The sequence below is a fragment of the Galeopterus variegatus genome, unplaced genomic scaffold (assembly GCF_000696425.1).
Source record: "Galeopterus variegatus unplaced genomic scaffold, G_variegatus-3.0.2 Scaffold183, whole genome shotgun sequence".
Classification (NCBI taxonomy): Eukaryota; Metazoa; Chordata; class Mammalia; order Dermoptera; family Cynocephalidae; genus Galeopterus; species Galeopterus variegatus.
Genome location: NW_007726294.1, coordinates 769,963 through 795,928, shown reverse-complemented (window position 1 = coordinate 795,928; position 25,966 = coordinate 769,963).

The following is a 25,966-nucleotide window of genomic DNA, read 5'->3' as shown; positions in this document are numbered from 1 at the left end:
TTTCCAACACTGCCACACTGGGGATCAAATTTCCAAGTGAGTTTTGGAGGGGACAACATATCCAAACTCTATCATTTCCCCTATTGCCAAATGCACAACTAAGCATATCTTTCACATCTTTCATGACAATGTAATCTCTAAAATTTTCTGCTATGCACTAACTGCTTCTATTCTTTAAATTTTGAACTATTTAGGGCTTGGCCTTCGAGGTTTTTTTCTTCCCTATGAAAGAGTGATCACATTCAGCTCACAGCCTGTAATATCATATAAAAGCCCATTATTCTCAAATATATGGCTCTAGACATGAAACCTCACCACAAACCTGTACTCATATCCAACTGCCTGTTTGAAATCCCAATTTGTATAATAAATGTGTTAAACTTAACAAATCTATAGTAGAGAATTGGATTTTATATCCCAAACACGTACCTTATTGGTATATTCCATCACTACCCATCCATATTGTCAAACTGTGACTTTTTCCCTCTTTGCTGCTGCTTGTATATATAGCCATTATAGTTTTGCTTAAGCATTGGTGACAATTATTTTTACAAAGTTTTTCTCTCAAAGATGGGTGCATAGAAATCTAGAAATTGCAGGTTCAAAATTTATACAGTGAGTTAGCTTTATTTACATGTGTAGCATTAGGAAAATACAGAAGTGATACTGGTAAACTATTAATAGTTCATGACTTTCTCTCTGAGCATATAATGAAAAATATGTTTCTCTCTCTCTCTTTCTCTCTACATACATACACACTCACACAAACATGCATATATAACACACATACACTCAAACTTCACTCAATCCATTCTCAATTTTATTGAAAGTGTTCATATTTGATTCATATTTGAAATTAGTAAATGAAAAAGAACCCAAAAGGAGAAAAATACAGCAGTTATGAGGCTTGCCTAAATAAGGTCAGTGTTGACTATCATTACATAAACTTAAAAGCATTTATTCTTAAAAACAGAAGGACTGACACTAAAAAATTTGGGTGCTAACACAGGCACTATCCTTTCTTGAGGCCCAGAAAAGATCCCATTTTTCACAGTTGCTCTCCCATTACTTGGTCATCCATGTGTTTACCAAGTGGTTGGGCATTGACTAGTGTAAGTCATCCTGAAAATCCTGTTCTCCATACTTGTTACTAGTTTTAATACATGTGTGATATATTTTGGCCGATGAGTCCCGAGGAAAAAATTACTGCAGCTGAAAAAGAGTTTCTTAATTTCTCAGTCAGAAACATGAAGAGAACTTCGCTTTTCTAATTCTGAAGGGGACTGTGTGAAGAGGTGATGCCTGGAAATACAGCATTATGCTGAATCAAAATAAAATTCACACGAAGAAAAAAAATCAATACACAAAAAAATAAAAGAACTTGGGTCTTTAATCATATATTTGAATCATCAAATTAACTAGCTGTGGAATCATCCTTCCTCTGTGCTTCTAGTTATGAGAAATTCTAAACTACTTATTGATTTAACCTTTTTAAATTGGATTTTCCGTTAGTAATAGTTAAAAGCATCCTAACTGATTCAGCGACTTTAAAAATTAATTAGCCCAGCCTACTTAAAGAAAACTAAAACCATTAAGTAACTCTCTGCAAACCACACAGTCCTCTCTCTCTCTCTCACTTATTTTCTCTTCTTCTCTCCTCTTTCTTTCTTTCTTAACTTTATTTATTTATTTTTCAGGATAATTACTATATTCAACATTACACACTGTAATCATTTTTTGTGGCCCTTTACCAATTTCACACTAACTCCCTTCCCCACCTCCTTTCCCACCTCTAGTATCCTCAGTTCTTACTTTCTTTCCTTCTCCTCTCTCTTTCTCTCTTTCTTTCATGCCCCCACACATTAACCCTGTGTTTGCATGCACACGTGTACACTTACTCCTTCTTCACCCAATTCTGCTACTACTTTGACCACAAGAAGACCAAAACTGAGGACTACTGACTCCCGATTAGTCCCAGTTGACACAACACTTCAACAATTAAGCTGCTCAGCATATTAGAAATTTAAGGATTGTTTTTATATTGTAAGTTCCAGAAATTGTAAATAATGAGACTATAAAAAGAATATGGATATTTATGCAAAAATGCTTTGAATATATTAACTTCATTTTGGAATTTAATATATGCAATAAAATCGAATCTGTATATAGAATCTATTTTGAAAAATAGGAGCCAGTGAATAGGTACTATTTTAACATCTATTCATTTCTAATAAAAATAGATTTCTATGGGCTTAATAAACACAAAAATATTATCAAATCATAAAGCAGCTAATTAGTTTTCTGAATTTAAAGTGCTGTGTTTGCACATGAAAACTAATTGGTGATTATATGCAGCCTTGAATCAACTATTTTTTTCACATGCTATTCTGACAGTTGTAAATTTGACAGTGCTTGGAGGCATTTTCCTGGCATCCAGATTTCAAGCATTCAGCTAGTAAATAAGATATCATTTTCCCCTCAAGTATAATTGCTTAGAAATATAACTTCAAATCTTTCAGAAACACCTTACATTTATCCCTCGCCAGAATTTTACACCATGGAGTCTAATCTAATTTTGATGTATGATACATTAGCTGTAGTGTTTTAATTAACACTAGCAGGATTCTGGCAATTACATCTCAGAACATTCATCTAGCTGAGCCTAGATTCTACACACATGTCCTAGATCTATTATGAATAGAAGAACAAACGCTGAATAAAAAAGAAAGAAATCATATGCTAATGACAATGTAAAACATATGAAATTAATCAAATAAATAAACATAGTCAATTCACCAAAAAATAAATCTACATAAAATACTATTTGCAAAGTGGGCATTTATTTTATTCCATATATATCAATCTTCAAAAGCTGGAGTTATCCTGTCTTACATCTTCATTTTCCCCATGGAACCAGTGTCCTGATCTGTGGGATATTCAATGCAGACCCTGGAGGGGGGAGTGGGAATGGGATGGAAGCAAGAGACGCGAGAAATGGAGACAAGACAGTATTCTGATCAAGTCTCATTTATTGGTTTGAAAGTTACAGCTTATATAGAGAAAAAGCAGGCATGCTGCAAAGGGTCTTGAATGTAAAGATATAATAACATCTGGAGGAGAAACAAAGACAGGACATTCAAAGTAAAGGTTGCTGCCCAGAATGTTTATGGTTAAACAGTTTCTGGAGAAGGATAAAAGGTCACTTGCAAATTAACTTGCATAGCCAGGAGCAAGCAGTTTCTGGCACAAGCAGATTACGAGGCACCTGTCACATAAGCACGGCCACACAAAGAAGAGAGTGGGGCTGCTCACTCCCAACAAACCAGCTGATAATAGTATATTACTATCACTTCAGTGTCTTGTTGATTATTTGTCACTAGTAAAAAAGAAAGGAATGAGAATTAGTTTCACCATCCCTCTCATCCTTTCTCTAAGTCTCCTTGACATCTCCTCAGATAGATACTTTATCTAGGATTTTAGTCAATTTTTAGTTGAATAATATAATATTTCTGATGAACAGAGAGAGGGCACAAGAAGTGGGGGTGAGAAAGAGAGATCACTTGGTCAGTGTTAATTCAGTATTAATATCACTACCTTGGGAATACATATTTACATTGGGAAAATATGTCAAAAAGCTAAATGTTTCTTTTATGGATTCTTTATACACTTCTTTTCCACCTTATGTGACAACCTTTCCCTGTTGTGTACACCTTTGTTCTTAATTAACTAACACTCTAATCTCTTATTTTTTTGGACATTTTTTCTATCTAATTTCACATACAGAAAAAAAAAATTTGGAAGAGTCCACAATCACTTATTCATTCATTATTCTCAAATGCATGAAATTAATAAAGAGTAATATACACACAGAGTATGTTATACAATTTCATGGAAAAGAAGTGATTTCTGAAAGTTTAAGTAATAGTCACCTTAAGATATGGGGATACCTTTTTGATATTATAAGAAGAGCAGATGTTTCCCTTGTGCCTCTGTTTAAATCTTGTCTCTTTATTGCTCTAACAATATTCACCAATCTCCATATCTATTTTTATACTTTACCCTGAATTTCAGGTAAGCTAAGAAAATTGTTTTATTTTTATAGTTTGCCCCAAGGCCCCACACAGGTAGAGTGGCAAGCCTCAACTATGCATTTTTAACAACCATAGCAGTTGGCCTCATCCATCCCAGTCAGCAACTCTAGCTAACCTCAGGAATCCTCTTACAACCTTGAACAACTGTTTAATTCAAATAATGATACCACCTGACCAGGAAATACATGATGTAGTCTGGTCTAATCAGAGGGAATTGCTCATCCAGCAGCTCAGTCTGATTGCAGAGCTCAGCTAGTGGTATCACTGGATAGCAAAGCCCAGTCAGCTGCCCCACCTGCACTCAGTGCAAAGGTACCAATTCAGCCATGTAGAGAACCCAAAAGCAAGCTCTAGCTGCCCAGGGTCATAACCAGCTAGCCCATCCAGAATCACAGGCTAGACTGAATAGTGAAGGTCAACCCCTACCAAAGAACACCTGTAAAAGCCTGAAAAGATGGCTCTCTTCTCAAATATGCAGACACTAACATAAGGACATAAGGACCACAAAGATTCAGGAAATGTTCACACTTTCCAAAGAAATTAATAAAACTCCAACAACAGACCCTAAAGAAAGGGAGATCAGTGAAATGACAAAGAATTCATAATAATCTTCTTAAAGAAGTTCAGTGAACAATAAGAATACACAAATAAAAAATTAAATGTAATTTGGAAAACTATAAATGATCAACATGAGAAGTTTGACAAAAAACAAAAATAATAAAAGAATAGAAATAGAAATCCTAGAGATGGAGAACAAAAAGAATGAACTGAGAAATGAAGTAGAAATCTTTAACATCAGGCTCATTCATACTGAAGAAAAAAATTAATGAACTCAAAGACAGAACATTTGATATTATCCAATCAGAGAAACAGAAAGGAAAAAGAATGAAGGAAGGCTAAGGAATTATGGGACACCGTAAATAGACCTAACATACATATAACTGAAATTAAAGAAGGAAAAAATAGAAAAAAAAAAGTCAAGAAAGCATACTTAAACAAACAATAGCTGAAAACTCCTAAATATGGGGAAAAATGTTAACATCCAGGTACAGTAAGTGCAGAGGTCTTCAACCAAATTCAACTCAAGGAGGAGTTCACCAAAACACATAATAAACTAAGAAAAATCAAATACAAAGAAACAATTTTGAAAGCAGAAAGCCATAAAAAACACTTCACTTACAAAGGGATCCCAGTATGACTATTAGAGAATTTCCCAGCAGAAAGCATGCAGTCCAGGAGAGAGGGAGATGATATATTCAGAGTACTAAAGGAAAAAACAAACAAACAAAAAATCCTGTCCATCAAGAGTACTTTACCCAGCAAAGCTGTCTTTTGGAAATGAGGGAGAAATAGAGTTTTCCCAGAAAAACAAAAGGTAAAGGAGGTCATTACAAGTAGGTCTGCCTTGCCAGAATTTTTAAAGAAGTTCTTAAAGCTAAAACAAAAAGCCACTAATAAATAATATAAAAGTTACCAAAGCACAAATCTAAAAGGTACAAGTGATAGAAACCATATTCATAAATCTATAAGATTCTCTTGGTGTTGTTCAAAGCAATTTTATTGCTTGTAAGATGGTTAAAAGACTGAGCTATTCTTAATAACTATAGCCCACAACCCTAATGACCCAGTCCAGTGTCACTCACTTAAACCAAATTTTTCCAAGAACCTCTGTGCCTAGGCCATAGAGGCACTCACAGACAACTCTGACATTGAACACAGTCAAAGTAGTCACAGAAACTACATTACGGCATCTACCTGGAACAAAACCTAAAACAACCTACCCAGCCCTCACTATTGAGCATATCTAGAAGAGGGAATCCCTTCCCTCAAAAGCTACTCCAGAGTATTAGTAAAAACAACTCCTCCACCAGATAACCAGACAAAAATCTAGGAATACTATATATATATATAGAAAGAAAAAAGAAAGAAAGGAAATATGATACCACCAAAGGACTACAGTAATTCTCTAATACTAGACCCCAAACAATAGGAAATTCATGAAGTGCCTGAAAAGGTATTCCAAACATAATCTTAAGGAAACTTGATGATATGCAAGAAAATTCAGATAGAATACACAGTGAAATGAGAAAAACAATCCAGGATCTGAAGAAGGAATTCAACAAAGATACAGATATCTTTAAAAAGATCCAAGCAGAACTCTTAGAACTGAAGAATTCATTCAACAAAATTAAAAACAAAACAAAACAAAACAAAAAAACAATTGAGAGCTTAAACAACAGACAAGAACATGCAGAAGAAAGAATTTATGAACTTGAAGCTGGCTTTTTGAAATAACCCAGGCAGATAAGAAAAAAAAAAAAAAGAAAAAGAAAAAAAAGAAAAGAAAAGAAAAGAAAAGAAAAAGAAAAAGAAAAGAAAAAAGAAAAAAAATTTTAAATGAAAAAAGCGTATGAGATCTATGGGACAAGCTTAAGCATACAAACATTTGAATGATGGGTGTTTTTTAAGGGGAAGAGAAAGGAAAAGCCAACAAAATCTATTTAAGGAAATTATACTGGAAAGTTTCCAAGTCTTGGGAGAGATATAAAATTCTAGATCCAGAGACTCAAAGATCCCCAAAGAGATTCAACCAAAAAAGTTCCTCTCTGAGACATACTATAGTCAAATTTTCAAATGCCAAAGATGAAAAGAGAATTTTTTAAAAAAATACATCATCTATGAGGCAATCCCCATCAGACTAACAGCAGATGCACACCTTAAAGGCCAAGAGAGATTGTGATTACACATTCAAATCACTAAAAGATACAAAGCAACAATAAAAAAAATAAACCCTGCCAACCAAGAATACAATACTCAGCAAAGCTATCTTTCATAAATGAAGGTAAAATAATGTCATTATCAGACAAAAACTGAAGGAATTCACCACCACAATACCAGCCATCAAGAAATCTTCAAGGGAGTCCTATGTCTGGAACCCAAAGAACAATAATCACCATCATGAATACAAGAAAAAGAATAAAACCCAATGGTAGAGCAGATATGCAAACAAGAAAGAAAAATAAATTATATATTATCACTACAAAAAACCAATAAGCCCCAAAAACAAACAATAAAAGGGAAAGAAAGAACTAAAAGATAAATAAAACAACCACAAAAAATCAACAAAATGCCAGGAGTAATGTAACACTTTTCATTAACAACCATGAATATAAGTGGATTGAGTTCCTTACTTAAAAGAGATATGCAGTGGTTGAATAGATTAAAAAACTAGATCCACATGTATGCTGCCTATAAGAAACTCACTTCATCTGTAAAGACTCACTCAGACTAATAGTAAAGTGATGGAAAAAATATATACACTACACAAATGTAAACCAAAAATGAGCAGGAGTAGCTATACTTATATCAGATAAAATAGACTTTAAAACAAAAAGCTGTAAAAGGAGGCAAAGAGTGGCATTATAATGATAAATGGATCAATTCTGCAAGAGGATATAACAATTGTAAATATATATATATATACAACCAACATCAGAGAACCCAGATATAAAGCAAATATTATTGGATCTAAAGAGAGAGATACATCCCAATACAATAACAGTTGGAGACTTCAACATCCCTCTCTCAGCATAGGATGGATCATTTAGACAACATCAAGCAGAGAAACATTGATCTAAACTACACTTTAGATAAATTGGGCTTGACAGACATCTACAGAATATTTCATCCAACAACTGCAGAGTATACATTCTTCTCATCAGCCCATGGACTATTCTCCAGGATAGACTGTGTGTTAGGCCACAGGTCAAGTCTCAACAAATTTTAAAAATGTTGAAATAATTATATGTATCTTTTCAAACCACAATGAAATAAAACTACAAATTAATAGCATGCAAAAGTTTGGAAACTATAGAAATACATGGACACTAAATTATATGCTCCTGAAAAACTAATGGGTCAAAGAAGAAATTAAGCAGGAATCAAACAGTTTCTTTAAACAAACAAAAATAAAAGCACATCAAACCAAAACCTATGGGATACTGCAAAATCAGTACTCAGAGGGAATTTTACTATAATAAATGTCCACATCAAATGAATAGAAAGACTTAGAATAAACAACCTAATATTAAATTCCAAAGAACTAGAAAAACAAGAATGATCTAATCCAAAAATTAGTAAATGCAAAGAAATCATACAGATCAGAACAGAACTAAATGACATAGAAACCAACAAAGGACACAAAATATTGAAAAAAAATTGTTTTTTTTTTTTTAGAAGATACACAGAATTGACATACCGTTAGCCAGACTAATTATGAAGAGAGAAGACCCAAGTAACAAAAATCAGAAATGAAAAAGGAGATATTACAACTGATGCCACAGAAATATAAAGAATCAGTAACCACTATTATGAACAACTCTACACTATCAAATTTGAAAATCTGGAGTAAATGGATAAATTTCTGAACATATACAAACTACCAAGACTTAACCAAGAAGACATAGAAAACCTGAACAGACCAACAACAAGCAATGAAATGGAAGCAGTAATCAGCAGTCACGTAACAAATAAAAGCCTAGGACCTGATTGTTTCACTGCTGCATTCTACCAAAGTTTTAAAGGAGAATTAATACCAATTCATTTCAGAGTCTTCAAAAAATTTGAAGAAAAGGGTATTCTCCCAAACTCATTCTACAAGTCCAGAATCACACTGATACCAAAAACAGACAAAGGTATAACAAAAAAAGGAAAACTACAAGCCAATTTCCTGATGAACATAGATGCAAAAATTCTCGACAAAATAATAGCAAACAAAATTGAATAGCACATTAAAAAAGCACATCTTTAAAAAGCACATCTCTCTCTGCTGACAGATAGAGAGAGAGAGAGAGAGAGAGGAGAGAGAGAATGCAGAACTGTAGTTAGCAGGGGCTGGAAAGAGGAAGGCGGTGAGGGGATAGTGAGAGGTTGGTTAATGGACACAAAACAGCTACATAGGAAAAATAAGTGCTATTGGTGTGCAGTTGAGCTAGGCATCTATAATTAACAATAATTTACATCATGTTATCAAGTGGCTGGAAGAAAGGAGAGCAGATGTTCTCAAAAGAAAGAAACGATTAAGTTTTGTAAAATTTGTATATAATCACCCTGATTTGATCATCAAACATTACATACATGTATTGATATTCAACTCTGTACCCCATAAATATGTATAATCAATATGTTTCAATATAAATAAATAAATTTCTAGTTAGAATTTTGAAAAATAAAATAAGATGATTAGACACTATATCACAACTAAAAGTAATGAATTAGATATGTGCATATCTATTTAAGCAGAATGTAGAAATGATATTGGGTAAAACATATGCCAAGACATGTGAAGAATTAAACTAATTATACGATTTTTGGACATAAATAATATTTTTTATTCCTAACAATTCATATGTGTGAATGTAGGTAAAAGCAAAAATGCTACAGAATTGGAACATGAACAGTAAACTCATGATAGTGTTCTCCTGGCATGGCGTACTGGTTAAAATGTCTTTGGCTATCTTTATTCAGACTCACTGGATTAGGAGCATGTCTTAAATTATTTTTTAAGTCTAAACCCACAAATGCTTACTTGCTTATCAGTCGCATCTACTCATTATATTCCTATCATCGTAACAAAATATACATAAGGTAAATTATTCTGAGGCACACAGAATTCTATATTTTAAAGAATGAACATCTATGGCACTTTAAACAGTACATAAAATGCTATATGATGATGTCAAACCCATTTGTTATTTTATTTTCTCATTTTAGTGAAAAGGTACAATCTTCTTTATTATGTCTTAATGCAAAACACCAAATAATATATTTTAGATATGATTTGTGTATATACGTGAGTTAGAGGTGTATATTGGAAATACTTATACCTTCAGCCATCAACAATTTTGGAGGCATTATTGATCTCTTAATAATCTTATTAAACAATATTATAGATGAGAAAATTTAATGATATAAAATTGATCTTTACATTGTATAGATCTGCAAAGCATTCGTTGTTCTTAGTCAAGCAATCAAAATGTGTCTTTTCAGGGCCGGCCCAGTGGTGCACTCGGTAGACTGTGGTGCTTGGGAGCGCAGTGGCACTCCCGCCGAGGGTTCGGATCCCATATAGAGACCGGTCCGCTCACTGGTTGAGAGCGGTGAGGGCGTGACACCGAGGGTTGCGATCCCGTTACCGGTCACGAAAAAAGACAAAAAAAGGAAAAAAAAAAATGTGTCTTTTCAAATTAATAATAATAAACTCTTTAACCATGGTTTCTATGTCCTTAATTTACCATTGTTCCAGACAGTTTACAAAAGAGAAAACAATTACTTCTTCTAATTCCATTGTATTAGTGAGTGGATACAGTTATTCAGAGCCATACAATGTGTCAAGTTTGCCCAAAGAGAAAGCACCAGCAGTGTATCGATTAAAAGGAATTCAGTTCTTACTTCATTATTCACTCAAAGTAGGAAGTACGTTACTAATAAAAATGTCATTTTTTCTCTACCTTTTTTATTTGCTTTATACAATGATTTGTGAATTTCAAGTAAAGTAACACAAGGAATGAAATTTGTTATTAAATTAAAATGTATCACAAATAAACTTAATTTCCCCCTTTAATTCACAATTCATTTATTTTTAGTATAATGCTCTTGTCCCAACCTCACTTACCTAAGACTATCTCAAGTTATCATCACTATCAGAAGTGATTCTTTTTCAATAAACATTGGAGTACAGGTATCCCTTCGACATGATGATTTCCATTCCTCTGTGTATATTCCCAGCATTGGGATAGCTGGGTCATATGGTAGATTTATCTGTAATTGTTTGAGGAACCTCCATACCATTTTCCATAGAGTCTGCACCATTTTGCAGTCCCCCCAACAGTGTATGAGGGTTCCTTTTTCTCCACAACCTCACCAGCACTTATCATTCTCAGTCTTTTGGATATTATCTGTCTTAACTGGAGTGAGATAACATCTTAAAGTGGTTTTGATTTGCATCTCCTGAATGCTGAGTGATGTTGAGCATTTACAATAGCCAAGAGTTGGAACCAACCCAAAAATCCATCATCAGATGAGGAAAATATGGTATATCTACACAATGGAATACTACTCTGCAATAAAAAAGAATGAAATACTACCATTCAGAGCAATATGGATGGACTTAGGAAAAATTATATTAAGTGAAATAAGTCAGGCACAGAAAGAGAAATACCATGTGATCTCTCTTATTTGTGGGAGCTATAAACAAACAAACAAACAAATAAACAAATAAATAAATATACAAATGGTGGAGTGGGGGGTGGGGAAGAAGATACAATAATCACTACAACTCCTTGAACTTGTTAAGACAAGTAAACAGATATAATGTTGATAAGGGGGTAGAGAGGGAGGGAGGAAAGGAATTGGTAAAGGGACATGAAAATCAACTAGATTGTGTATTGATAAATAAAAATAAAATAAGTAAATAAATAAATAAGAAGTGATTCTTTTTCTTTTCTATGTAATTTTTGAACTCCATATTTAAATACCTGGCAATTAACAGAAAGGAATAAAATATTTTTCCCCACCATAGATAGAAGGGCTTCTATGCCCCTAGTTTTCCAGAGTTACCTATATAGTTGTAGTTGACATATCAAGAATTGAAATGCAACTTTACTATGCAGCATTACTACTCAGATTTCTCCTCCACATTGCAAGAACACTTTTATAAACAAAGAAAAACCCACATTTAGGAAGAATGGCAGAGAGTGAAATACCTCTTTTTCCACTCAACTCATCAAGTCTCAGCTATACCTTGAGCCAAGTATACATATTTCTAAGATGCTGAGAAAACTGATGACCACATGCTTCTTGCAACCACAGAACTTCTCCTTCATAATCCTAGTCTATGCCCTGAACCTCTTGCACAATTTTCACTATATTTATTGCAGTTAACAAAATTCCCAAAACATGCTGTGACATTATTTATTGCAGTTAACAAAAACCTCTTGCACAATTTTCACTAAATTTATTGCAGTTAACAAAATTCCCAAAACATGCTGTGACATTTTCTGTCAAAACTGAGAAGCAAATTGGGTAAAGGTAAAAGCTTCTTGCAACCACAGAACTTCTCCTTCATAATTCTAGTCTATGCCCTGAACCTCTTGCACAATTTTCACTAAATTTATTGCAGTTAACAAAATTCCCAAAACATGCTGTGACATTTTCTGTCAAAACTGAGAAGCAAATTGGGTAAAGGTAAATTGTCTAAGTTCTAAGTTTGTAAGTTATATCCTCATACCAAAAGATGCATGTAAGTATCATTTGAAGACAAAACAAAAACAGAAAACAAACAAACAAGCAAAACAACTATTGAAAAATTCCAGATAAAATTAAAGAAATGCACTGGGCTAGAATTATAAATATGTTCAGAAGAGCAAATGTAAAGTACATAAAAGTCAAATCAAGTTTTAAATTCCCACAAGAGCTCTTCTTATTTCAAGCTGAGTACTCAGACTTGCTGTTATCAGTATTATTTAGGACCTCAGTGTTAATTCTCTCCCAAAGGAATGCACATGAAATATGGAATCTGAAAAATTTTAATTTATATCCCAGTTCTGTTAGTAATAATTTAACCTTGAGGTTTCTGAGTCATTGAATACTCATCAAAGTAAGGATGATAAAGACAACCTAGCAAGTCTATTTTAAGGGTTAAGTGAGATAAAACATTTGTTATTTCTGTATACAGCCTCTTCATAAGGATTGGTAACGTTTGTCCTGCACATTGGAATTAATTAGTACTGATTAAGCTTTTGCCACTTCATCTGCTATGATACCTAAAAAAAATGCAAATCAAATAAGATTCTGTGCCTCATTTATTTTTTCCACACCCATGTGATTTACCATCTCTGCCAAGGGCACTTTCATTGTGACAATCTGAATTACTGACCACACAGGAAAAGACTGTGAATAGTACTGGGGGAAAATTCTGCCACCTGATATGCAGTGAAGCTTAGCACTGAAAAGAAAAATAAGGTAAACTTTCCATGGACTGACAACAGCATTTGGAAATGATGGACTGACAGCAACATTTGTACATGATTTATGATCTGCCAATACCTTTATCCTCCATAAAAGTTTTTTTTTCCTTCTTTTTTTTAAATAACAGTGATATATAAATATACATATATCAGGAATTTTTGATAGTAGTTCTCAGAAGGAAATTCCTCCTTAGATTTTGTTTTAAAGCCTATTTAATGACACCTTATTTATGTGTTTACATTTATGGTTAAAAGATAGAGCGGTCAAAAATAGATGTTATTATTTTTTTTTTAAATCTTGTGCATTTGAATTTGGAACACAATTTTGTATTTACAGTTAAATATATACTTTTAATCTCTCACTCCTCATTAACCTCTTCATCTGAAATCGTATAATTCATTTTCTCACTTTCTGACAACAGTATCATTTCGTTCTAGCTTTCTCACTTAGCTTCATCCCATCAATGGGTTGTTTGGTATCACAGACCTAAATACCTCAGTATTTTCCCTCTATAAATCAGCCAGCCCCATGGAGGCTCATTTTCTTCCTTTTTCATCCTATATTCCATGATACATTGTTCTTTAATCACTAATCCAAAACATGAACTTGGGTTGAATCCTGTAGTCACCTCTCGCCAACCCTCCATTTAATCAGGTAAATGTGGAGTGTCACAACTACTGCAAGCCAGCCGCTCTGGGCTTCAGTGCTACCTCCCAGGGCCCACTTGCATTTCACACTCCCGATTTCCTGAGCATTCTTCTAAAAATTAAATTATATCTTGGCAAATTCCAAATATATATAAAGTAAAACAAATACTATAATAAACACCAAGGTACCCATCATACCCCCTTAACAACTCTGCACACATAGTTTTCTGATACTTACTTTTTAAAGTAGAATTTCCATACACTGAAAAGCACAGATCTTAACACTTCAATTTTGATGAATGGATACCCATGTAATCCACACTCATATCAGTATATAGGACAGTTTGTTCATACCAGAAAATATTTTCATGTCCCTTCCCATTCAATTCCATTTATATAGGGTTAACTAGCGTTTTGAAATTTTTTCACCATAGATTGGTTTTGAAGATTAAATCAGGTTAGTTTTATTAGTTTTCTAGTGAAAGTATCGCTTCTTTCAATCAGGTATACCTGTGAGATGCATCCTTGTTCTTGCATGTATACCCATTCCCGGAATAATATATAAACATTATTCTGAGTGTTTCTTTGACAGAGATTTTTAATAAGATTAATGTTAAAATCAACAGACTGAGTAAAACAGATTGTCCTCCCTAATGTGCATGGCCCTCATCCAATCAGTTGAAGACCTGAATAAAACAAAAGGGTTGAGTCTACCAGGATTAATAGGATTAATAGAGAATTCTGCGTGATGGCCTTTGGACTCAAAGTGGGACATTAGCTCTGCAGATTTTGGACTTGTCAGGCTCCATAACTGTATAAGCCAACAATAAACCTCTCTTTACACACACACACACACACACACACACACACTCACACATACACACACACACACACACACACAAATATATACCCTGTTGGTTCTGTTTTCTGAAAAACCCTGACTAATACGACGTCTTTGGTAAATAGAGTGTTTAAATTGGTTCAAGTCCAATTTTTAATTTGTAGTTGCTGATTTGTCCTGTCTGAGAAATATTTCTTTGCTTACACTTAAGTCTTAAAGATAGTCTCCTATGTTTAACTCTTAATACTATGGTTCTAGTTTACTATTTAGATATATGGTATATCTTGAATTAGCACTTCTGTTTGTTATAAAATATATATCAAGTTTATGTTTTCAATATGGATATTAGCTATTCTAAAACCATTTGTCGAAAGAAAGTTCCTTTCCTCATTAGGTTGCCCTAGATCATTTTTTTAAAATATGGAAACCCATGTCCTTGATTTTGCTTTATTTTATTTTTATTGAAGCATAGTTGATTGTACATATCTGTGGGGAACAGCATTCAATATCAATACCTGTGTACAGGACCGGCCCGGTGGCGCACAGTGCGCCACTTGGGAGTGCGGTGGCGCTCCCGCCGAGGGTTCGGATCCCACATACAGACCGGTTCCCGCTCACTGGCTGAGCGAGGTGCGGGCGCAGCACCGAGGTTTGCGATCCCGTTGCCGGTCCCGGTCCGGTACGGGTGCGACACTGATGGTTGCGATCCGTTGCCGGACACGAAAAAAGACAAAAAGGAAAAAAAAATACCTGTGTACAATATGTGATGCTCAAATCGGGATAATTAGTATATTCAACATTATGCAATGTTATCTCCCCCCCCCCCCTTTAATTGTGGTGTCATTTTCCGGCTATTTTTTCTGTTGAAGTGACTTTTTTTAAAAATTCTTATGCCAATATTATAATGTTTTTATTATTGCCTATTTGTAGCCATTCTTGAACTCAAGTAATGTGAGGCCTCCAGCTTCGGTCTTCTTTTTAAAAATTATTTGGCACTTCTTGGTCCTTTGCATTACCATATATATTTCCAATCAGTTTGGTAATTTCTACCAAAAAAGAAGCCTTTTGTGATTATAATTTGTATGGTGTAGAAATCATAGGACAATAAGGAAATAATTGACATAGAAATATTGAATCTCCCAATCTATACACATAATAAAGCTTTCTACTATAAATTTTTCCATTTTGTGAACAAGGTTTTATAATTTTTTGTATAGAGGTCTTGTATGAATTTTGTAAAATTTATTCTTAAGTGTTTTGCTTTTTTAATGCTACAGTGTTTTTATTAAATTTTATTTATATATATTTAAAATTATATTTTAGCTATTTACTGCTACAAATTAAAAAATATATAAATAATGTTTGTAGTTTTTAACCTGATAGTCCTAAATGTTGATTTTCAGACCTCTTAGTATTTTCTATTAAACACTTTTGTTTTTTTTTTTTTTTTTTTTTTTTTTTTTTGTCTTTTTCCGTGTCCGGCAATGGTTCGCAACCCTCAGTGTTACCCCCGTACCGGACCGGGACCGGCAACGGGATCGCAACCCTCGGCGTTGCCCCCGCGCCTCGCTCAGCCAGTGAGCGGGAACCGGTCTGTATGTGGGATCCGAACCCTCGGCCGGAGCGCCGCTGCGCTTCCCAAGTGGGCTGGCCCTAAACACTTATGTTTTCTATAAACAGAGACACTTTTATTTCTTCCTTTCTCATTTCTATGCACTTTTTTTTTTTTCTTGGCTGATTGCAATGGCTAGAATTATGTACGTGATACTGAACAGAGATGATAAGAGTCGGCATCCTTATTACTGGCTTTAAGTATAAAGAATTCAATTTTACACCATTTAGGATAACAAAAACAAAAATTAGAACATCTGTTCTTCTAAAACTCTCCTCGGTCCCTATATCACTGCCAGCAACTAATCACACATTAGTCTTCAGTGGGAAAATAGAAAACAACAACAATAAACTTTGTACTCTGTTCTCGCAGCTACAAACACAGCATTTTTTTTTTTACAGTCTCTCCTCATCTCTTTCCCATTACAGTGAGAGAGGTTTTCCTCACGTAGTTTAGTTCCTGTGCTGTGAAATCCATACTTTTCAGTTTCTCAAGACTGACTCTCCTGATTATCTGTATTAGCCCATTTTCTGTTGCTTATAACAGAACACCTGATACCGGGTAATATATAAGAAAAAGAAATTTATTTCTTACAATTTTGGAGGTTGGGAAGTCCAAGGATCATGGGCACATCTGGTGAGAGACTTCTTCTGGGTGGAGAGCTCTCCACAAGGTCCTGTGGTGACATAGGCATCACATGATGAGAACAGTAAGAGACATTTAACATGCTTACTTGCTCTCCTGTAAAGCCATGAGTGCCAGTCCTGTGACAATGCACTAAATCATTAACCCATTACTCCACAAATGGATAATCCACTCAGGAGGGAGCATAGTCGCCATGATCCAGTCACCTCTTAAAGGCCCCACCTTTCAACACTGCCATAGTCTGATTTCCCACCTTCTTAACACCATTAGAATAGGGATTAAGCTTCAATGAGTTTTTGAAGACATTCAATCCACAGAGTTACCCATTTTATTTTCTGTGTCTTCCTTACTGCTGGTTACCTCTTAACATTTACAAATCTTCAATTACCTCCTCCATATTTTATAGATAAGAATAAGAAAGTGTTGCAAACTTTATTCTTCTCCAGATATGTTCTGTATCATTGCTCTCAATAGCATTTAAACTTCTTCAAAATGACACATGTCCTCATAATACTACTCCTTCCCCTCCTGCTTACCTCTGAAACCTGTATCTGTAATTATTTGCTAAACATTTACAATTGGCTTCAAGGTACCTCACATACAGCTTCACTTAAACTGAACCAATCGTCTTTATCCAAACTAGCTCTTCCAGATACTCCCTAACTCAAATATTTAAAATGGAAACCTTGAAACTACACTGTCATACTTTTTCCTACTCACTTTCTCCCCATGTTCAAATAAATACCAAATCATTATAACCATACCTCATAAATATATTTAAATTTCCTTCTAAATGTTTGACTCTCTACTAATGTTCCCTAGAGCACATTTTACAAAAAATGTCCTTTAACTAGTCTTCTGTCCTTCAGGATTGTCCCTTGTAAAAAAAATGACTAGGTACCTACCCCAAGTCTATTCCCCTTTCTCTTTTATGTCAAAATCTCACTTTTTCTTAGGGTGCTAATTTGTCTGTTCTCCCAGGCAGCTTGAGACCTCATGCAAAAAAGTTCTGGTCAATGTGAAGTAAGACAGTGTTGTATGAGTCTTCAAGAAAGTCTCTTACTGATTAAGAATTGACTCATTTTTTTTTTTTTTTTCTTTTGTTCTCCCCTGATGCTTGGAAGCATGTGGCCTGGAATTCCAGTAGCCATTTTAAAACAGGACATCGAAAGCTGTTTTTATAGATCAGAGAGCTGTAGAAGACCAGGTCTTTATTAAGACTGCTGTCTTAATAAACTTCCCATAAAACTCTGAAATAAAGTTTTAAATTAAAATATGTTTTAAAAATATATGTTTATTTTTTCATGCCTGGCTTATTTCACTCAACATAATGTCCTCCAGGTTCATTCATGTTTCCGCAAATGACAGGATTTCATTTTTTTTAATGGCTGAATAATATCCTATTTTGTATAAAATAGAATGGAAATGTATAAAATAGAATGGGAGAGGAAAGTGATGGTGAGAGATTGGTCGATGGGTACAAAACCAGAGTTAGATAGGAAGGGTAAGTTTTGGTGTTCAATTGCATAGTAGCCTGAGGAGTAAAAAATATTGTATTGTGTATTTCAAAATAGCTAGAAGAGAAGTTTCTGAGTGTTCTCATCACAAAGAAATGATAAATGTTCAAGAGGATGGATAGCAATTACCCTGATTTGATCATTACACAATATATTCATGTATGAAAATATCATATTGTGCCCCACAAATGTGTACAATTATCATTTGTCAATCATGAATAAAAGTACATATATATAATATAATATAAATATAGATATATATATAAATATACATATGTATTTATATAATTAAGTATTATATAAGTTATATATTATAATTTATAATACATCCTAAAATATATATAACTACCTATTTGTATATGATAAATATATTATACATGATTTTTTTATATGCAATAAAAGACCTTCATGGATTTAGGCTAGTATGGCTTGGTCTCTGTTATATATAATTATACTAAATGCAAATCATTACATTTATTCAATTTCATTTACCATATTATAGGACAGAATAATTTGATCATGCCATTCTTCTTACTGGAACCTCTAAAAAACATTTAATTACCATGAGATTAGAATCCAGACATCTTAATGGGGCACACAGGACACTTTTTAATCTGGAAACTGCTTTGTTCTCTGGCCTCCTTTTTTGAGGCAATTCTCCCTTTACTTTCTTAATTTCCACAATGCTTCACTATGTAATGGTCTTCTAGAATATTCTTAAAATTCAGGCCTTTACATCATAGTCTCTCTGGCCTTCCTCTTAACTTCTTTCTCCAAGACTATTCTTTAACTCCTAATGTTCCTTCAGGATTTAGTTTAAATATTAATTTGTCTGTAAAACAACTCTGGCCCTTCAAGGCTGTGTTGTGTCCCTCTTGTGTACTAACAAGTGAGAAGTCTTTATCCTTACCATAGTTGTTAGAACCCTGAATTAAATTTCCTGTTAATCTCTTTCTCATTCATCTAGACAGAAATTTGAAAGCTGATTAAAAAAGATATTGTGTCAGATTCATCATCCTATTTATAAGACAGAACATTATACATAATAGATATTTGTTGAATTCTAGGTAGAAATTGAGATAGAACAAAGCTTCCAATTTTATTTTCTCATCGGAAATGATAATGTCATCAGAACTTTCAATTTTAATAGAAATAAAAGGGTTAAAATGCAAAAGGGTTAGAATGACTATAGATAAATATATGATATTTAAATATAATAACTGGCATATTTCAGAAAAGAGCATTCCACCCTGTGAACTTTTGAATGTGAAGAGCTCTTTGCTGTCCTTCCGTAGGATATTTTCAGTGCATATGCATGCACCTTAACATCTGTGCCATTTTGCTTTGACTATTTGACAGAGAAATTATTCAGCAGGTTCCCCAGCTGTCAAATCATGCCATTTGTGATGCTTCAACAAGCAGCACAGACTCTTCAACTACATTGCACCTGAGCAGGGGAGACCTCCACTGGGAACTACTGCCTTAAATGTTTCAAAGCATACACAGGACACTTACGCTTTTCAACATCAGGTCTCCTGAATTTCTGCAAAATTCGTCTCTGCTGATCAACTTCTTCTCATTTCTCACCTAAAGTGACAGCGTTATGATTGATACTGTTTACTGACTTCTCAACAGGCCTTTAAATACCGTTTTATCTTTGATGTTGCACTTATCTCCAGTGCCTTACTTGTCAGTTGTTTATTCCATTTGTTAATTATTTCTTTATTTATTGGTGACCTTCTGAGGAGTACCATGTACTTTATGCACATTTTTTAATATTATGGAGGGGAGAGTAGAGATAGGAGAAAGTGATGGAAAAATGACATAAAAACAGTTTTAAGCTACTTATAAGAAGCACACTCCACATCTTTTCCATATAATAAAATTTCTTCATATGAGGTTAACTTATATTATTTTATGGAGAATATTACTTCAAAAAACATTGTACAATTTAAGATATAAGACAATGGAATGTCACTCATTTTCTAACTCTCTGAACCTATTATCTCTTCACTATTACTTGTCTCCATTGGTGACACCTTATACATTCTCAAACCATAAAACTTAAAACAATCTTCAAGATTAGTTTCTCATGGTCACACATTTATCAAATCCTACTAAATCTATTATATTTGCTCATTCAGACAATACTTTGTTTGCATCCTACTGCCTGCTATGGACTTTGATATATGCTGAGGTGGACGGATAAGGTAATTCTGCATATTTGTGGATTTTATGGACTAGTTTGAGAGACAGACATAAATCAAATAATCTCACAAAACACTGCAGGAAGACCACAGTATATGAAGAAGATATCCTTAGTACTCTTAGTGCATATCATAAAATTCTGCTCGAGTGGTGCATTGTACTTATTTTAGAAGGAAACTAGTTTCAATAAATCATTTCATAATATTTACATGTATCAAAACATCACATTGTACCTATAAATACATATGATTATTATTCTTTAATTAAAAAAATTTAAAAATAGCCCTTGAACAGGTAAAGGGAGGTTTGAAATGTTTCAGGTGGAAGGAATAACACGTGCGAAGGCTTAGTGGTCGGAGGTGGGTGATAGGTTTAAGATACTAGTAAAAGGCAATGTAGTGGTAGTGTGAAGAGCAAGATTGGAAACTTTCAAAATGTGTCTGGAAAAGTTGAGTAGGGACTCTTCTATGTCAAACCTCTTCAGACATTTTAAAGAATCTGGTGCTTAGTATATAAGCTATTTGAAGTCAACGATCTACTTCAGCAGAAGACGAAAAATGAGAAATCCGTTGTGAAGAAAAGACTCAGAGAAACCAGCATGGGGTGATTATTTCCGAGGCTCCTGAGATGAGATGTTCTCTCGACATATCACACAACGATAGTGTTAAAGGTCTGTTATTATTATCCAAATTGTACAACTGGGGGAAGGATAGGAAAAGACTCGATCGAATGTGGTGAAGAATCTTAAAATTTGATTTTAAGATACCTTGGAGAAGGCCAATGGATGACTTTAAATAGTCTGTTTATAGATAGATCTGTGCTTAGAAATTCTAGGTTGGAGATATAAGTCTGAGTTAACTGCATACAAGAGATAATTAAACCCAAGATGCAGATGAAAGTTCTTAAGTGGGAAAGGGGAAGGCGACATAAGATTGGGACATGATGATCTTAACATATAATGATGAAATTAGAGGAGAGAATGATGAAATGTGGAGAGAATGATGAAATTAGAAAACAAAGCAAGATAAAAACAGAAAAGCAAAGAAAAAGAGTATTTTAAGAGAAACTAGCTGACCAAGAGAAAAGAAAGCAAACACTTGTGTACAAATGTTCATAGCAATATTATAGCTCAAACCTGGAAACCATCCGAATGTCTATCAATTAGTGAATAGCTAAACACTTCATGGAATACTATTTTGCAATAAAAAATGACTAACGATATAGCACAACATGGATAAAATTCAAAAGCATAGTACTAAATGAAAGAAGGCAAAGACAAAACAAATGATCACATTCATACAAAATTCTAGAAAAAGATAAATTGATCAGCTTATCTGCCATTGCTGTATTAAAGCACAATAATCTCTGTGGCTGGGGAGTGGAGGAGGGGAGAAGACTGATTTCAAAGGGTTAAGAGGGAACTTTTTGGATTTATTGAAATATTCTATATCTTAATTATTGTGAAAATTATATGAATTTTTATGGCCTCAATAAAGCTGGACTATCAACTGAATTATGGGTCAACAAAACCAAATACTTCGATAGGTCAGGTATAATTTAGACTGAAAAAATATTTATTGGATTAAACACTGTGGACATGAGTTTTTTATTAAAATAATTGTGCTATAATTTAAAAATAGTGAATATTTGTAATGACTGAAGAAACAAAATCAATAACTTTTCTAAAATTTAACACAATCAATTATTTACTTTAGTTCCTCTCAACAGTTTAACTTTTCATCCTTAGTCAATTTCCAACAAACACATGTTTATATTGCTGTGACTAATATGAAATGTATTTAAAGGAATCAGACATTTACTTTGGATTTACATAATGCAATAATTTAAGTTGAACTTTTAGGCTCCAAAGAGCAGTCAAGTATCATTAATATATTTATAATTTTGTTATATCAAACATAACTTAATGAGGCTATTTTCTGACTTATAAATTGTTTATGTTTTTAAAAAGTTAAAATAGTATGTTACCTGTACGAGAAAATAGAACTGTTAAGAGCATTTAAAGAAATTTGCAATTGTGCAATATGTATAGATGTATTTGATCAGAGGAAACATAAACATCAGTTTATATATTTGGTCATCTTACAAAGCACAATTTTTATACCACCTCCCACACACATGCATATTGAGAGAAAAAGCACAGTTTATATTCTAATATTACCTCATAGAAGTATTTTTATAAATACGCAGTTCATCAAATAAAATATTGTATTAGACCAACGAGGCTAAAACATGTACTTTTTTTTTTTAATTGACAAATCCTTTTTTTTATAGTCAATTAAACAAATACTCAGGAGATAATTTCTAATGAAATGGCCTGAGCGGAGAGGACCCAGTGGAATTCTAGCCTCGTTTGATGGGCCAGGGCGGGGAGGTGTGCACGCTACAGAGAGGGGTAGTTAATGTGCACGCTAGACCTTCTTCCACTACTGCTGTGATTCAGGATTCTATCCTTCAATACTTCCCCCCAAACATGAAACGATGCACATAAAAATGGGTGTTTGGTAACATTGAGGCCCTGGACTAGCGGCTTTTTTTTTTTTTTTTTTTTCTCTCTGAAGGAGGTACTTTTTTCTCTTTGTTTTTATTTCGCTTGGTTTTGTTTTCATCACAGAAGTCATGAACAATGTCCACACTGAGGATGGGCACGGAAATGGCTTTACCTCACTACTTAATAATTAGAGGTGGGAGATTAGTGCTTTGGCAATTGGCTCCATACACCATTACTATCATGTGTGTGTGTGTGTGTGTGTGTGTGTTTGTGTGTGTGTGTGTGTGTGTGTGTATTTCTACCTCCTGGCCTTGGTTAGAGTTTGCATATATTCTAAGTCAATTCAGCATAGATCAACTAACTGTAAATGAAGTATGCTCATATCTAACGAACACCTATGATGAATCATCTCATAATAATAAGTGTTTACTAGAGTTATCACCTGAAGATTGAGAATAATCTGACTGATGGTATGTATATAATTGTACGTAGATGTCTTTAGGTACCTTGAATTTTTACTTTGACAGTAAAATTCAAACACCTAAAATAATTTTATGCGCAAATACACTTCAAATACCTAAGTGACTTTAATTCTTAAATATTTGTTTGCACATTTAAGTATCCACATCATAATGTTCCAGATGACTTTGGAGCATTTGATATATTATACTTGAAAATGCATCATTTCTTATTTCTCTCTAAATGTAATATATATGTGTGTAAAATAAGTTACACTTATACAAATTTTAAATTCTTTCTAAATATGATATATGCTTTGATAATCAGTTTTAGAATTTTTTTCTTTATCCTAACCCTATAACAATGAAGAAACTAGGGTACATAAAAGCATGAGGTATATCCCAATTTGCACAATTGAAACTGATTAGTCTGTATTTTCCTATCCATTTCATAATTGAACTTTTATTAGTTAGGCTGATTAAATAATTTAAAAATTTATTATTAGTATTATTTATTTAATTATTATTAATTAATAAGTAATTATTAATAAATTAGTAATGTATTATTAATATATTAACATTAAAAGATATTGTTAGCACACAGACTACCCACAAGGGCCAGAAAGTTAAACTTTCAGACAGAGTCCAATATAATGCAAAAAACTAACCCGGTGAAAACACCAGGGCCTTGGGCCATAAAACAAACAAAGCATTGCAACTTGCACCATCTATACCACTAACACTGGGCAATTTTGCCTCTATAAGAGATGTCACTAGCTCTGGAAATTGGCAGAACTTCTATGAATCATCAGCAAAGTAAGTTCTGCATAATCCAGAATCTCTTATATCATTAGATCTAGGTTTATCATCCAGAGCAGGTTCATCATATATCTGATGCTCAGGCTATAGCTTCTGGGAAAACCAAAAAAGAGAACGTGGAAATAGTGTCTACCAACGAAGGAGACTGCCATATAAGGTGGGAAAATTCTCTAATATGGAAAGGGGGTTCAGACATTGTTATCTCAAATAAGCAAAATTACCATGTACATTAGCAATAACTGGATGGAAGCAAAGGATGTAATATATATTTTCTATGCACTGACAATTACTTCTATTTGTTCAAAGGATTTCTGGTGTAACATGTAAGTATTAATTAATGTCCATGGGTTGTAGCCCAGTTGACACTCTTTTAATTATGAGGCAACACTCCATAACTTATGACTACATTGCTTAAAAATTGTGAGGCTCTAAATCTTGCTAGTATGGAAAGTAGAGGTTCATTATAATGTAAGAACTTCAGTATGCTCAGCCAAGGGCAAAAATTAAACAGGAATTTTAAATACATATTTCCATAAAACCTTCAGGTTAATATCTAAAGAGCAATAAAGAATATGTGGGACTTGTCAAGACTTTCTGAGAAGGTTTGATCTCCACTGTCAAACACTGCTAGAAAATGTGAGACCATTTGAAGGATTGTTGTTATAAGTGGATTTGGAGTGAGGCCCATGTTTGGATTCTGGCCATCTCATTTGAATAAGTAATTCTCTACCTTTAAAGCATATACTGAAAATAATATGGGTTTATATAGAATATTATGTTTATGGTTATATAGAAACTTTTAATCACCTAATTTAGTGTCTAAAATTTAATCTAGAAATTACCTAGTTGAACAGCTTATTCCAAAACCCCTGAATCTACTGATTCTTAGAAAGTTTAAGAGAAGGAGCCTACAGTTAGATTTTTAAAATGTGTTATCTCAATTAAATTTTGAGCCCAGTTTGGAACTGGACATTATGTATATGTGTGTATGTGTATGTACGTGTATATATGTCTATGCATGTGTGTATATATATATAAATATATATACATACATAGGTATACTTGTTTTGTTTTGTTCCTCCACTTACTGTGTGAATTCTGAACACTTACTTTTTCTCTTCACACCTCAGTTTCCTCACTCATAAAAAAGAATTCATAATAGTAATAAAAAACATGGACTGAACTCTAGATATGAGAAAATAGAACTATTTAATAGCTCATTTAAGGTATACAGCCGAAGAAAGATATGAGACCTGCAATTTGTGTCACATATCATAGTTTTAAAAATGTTTTCATAGATATTCTCTCACTACATAACTCATTTAGTTTATTTTACAGTCCTGTGAAGCAGTCTTGCAGCTTATCTGCCATTGCGATATTATACCACACTCATACACTCATCCATTGAGCTTCAATAAAATACAGGCAGGGCACATCACTGCACACCATGTATGCAGAGTATGACCATTTGTGTCTTGGTGTGGCCTCTATCATTTAATATCCAACCTATATATGCTATTGCAAAGTACAATCATGACTAGCCATTTGGCAAATTGTTCTTACATTTTAAAGTATACCTCCCACTGATAAAA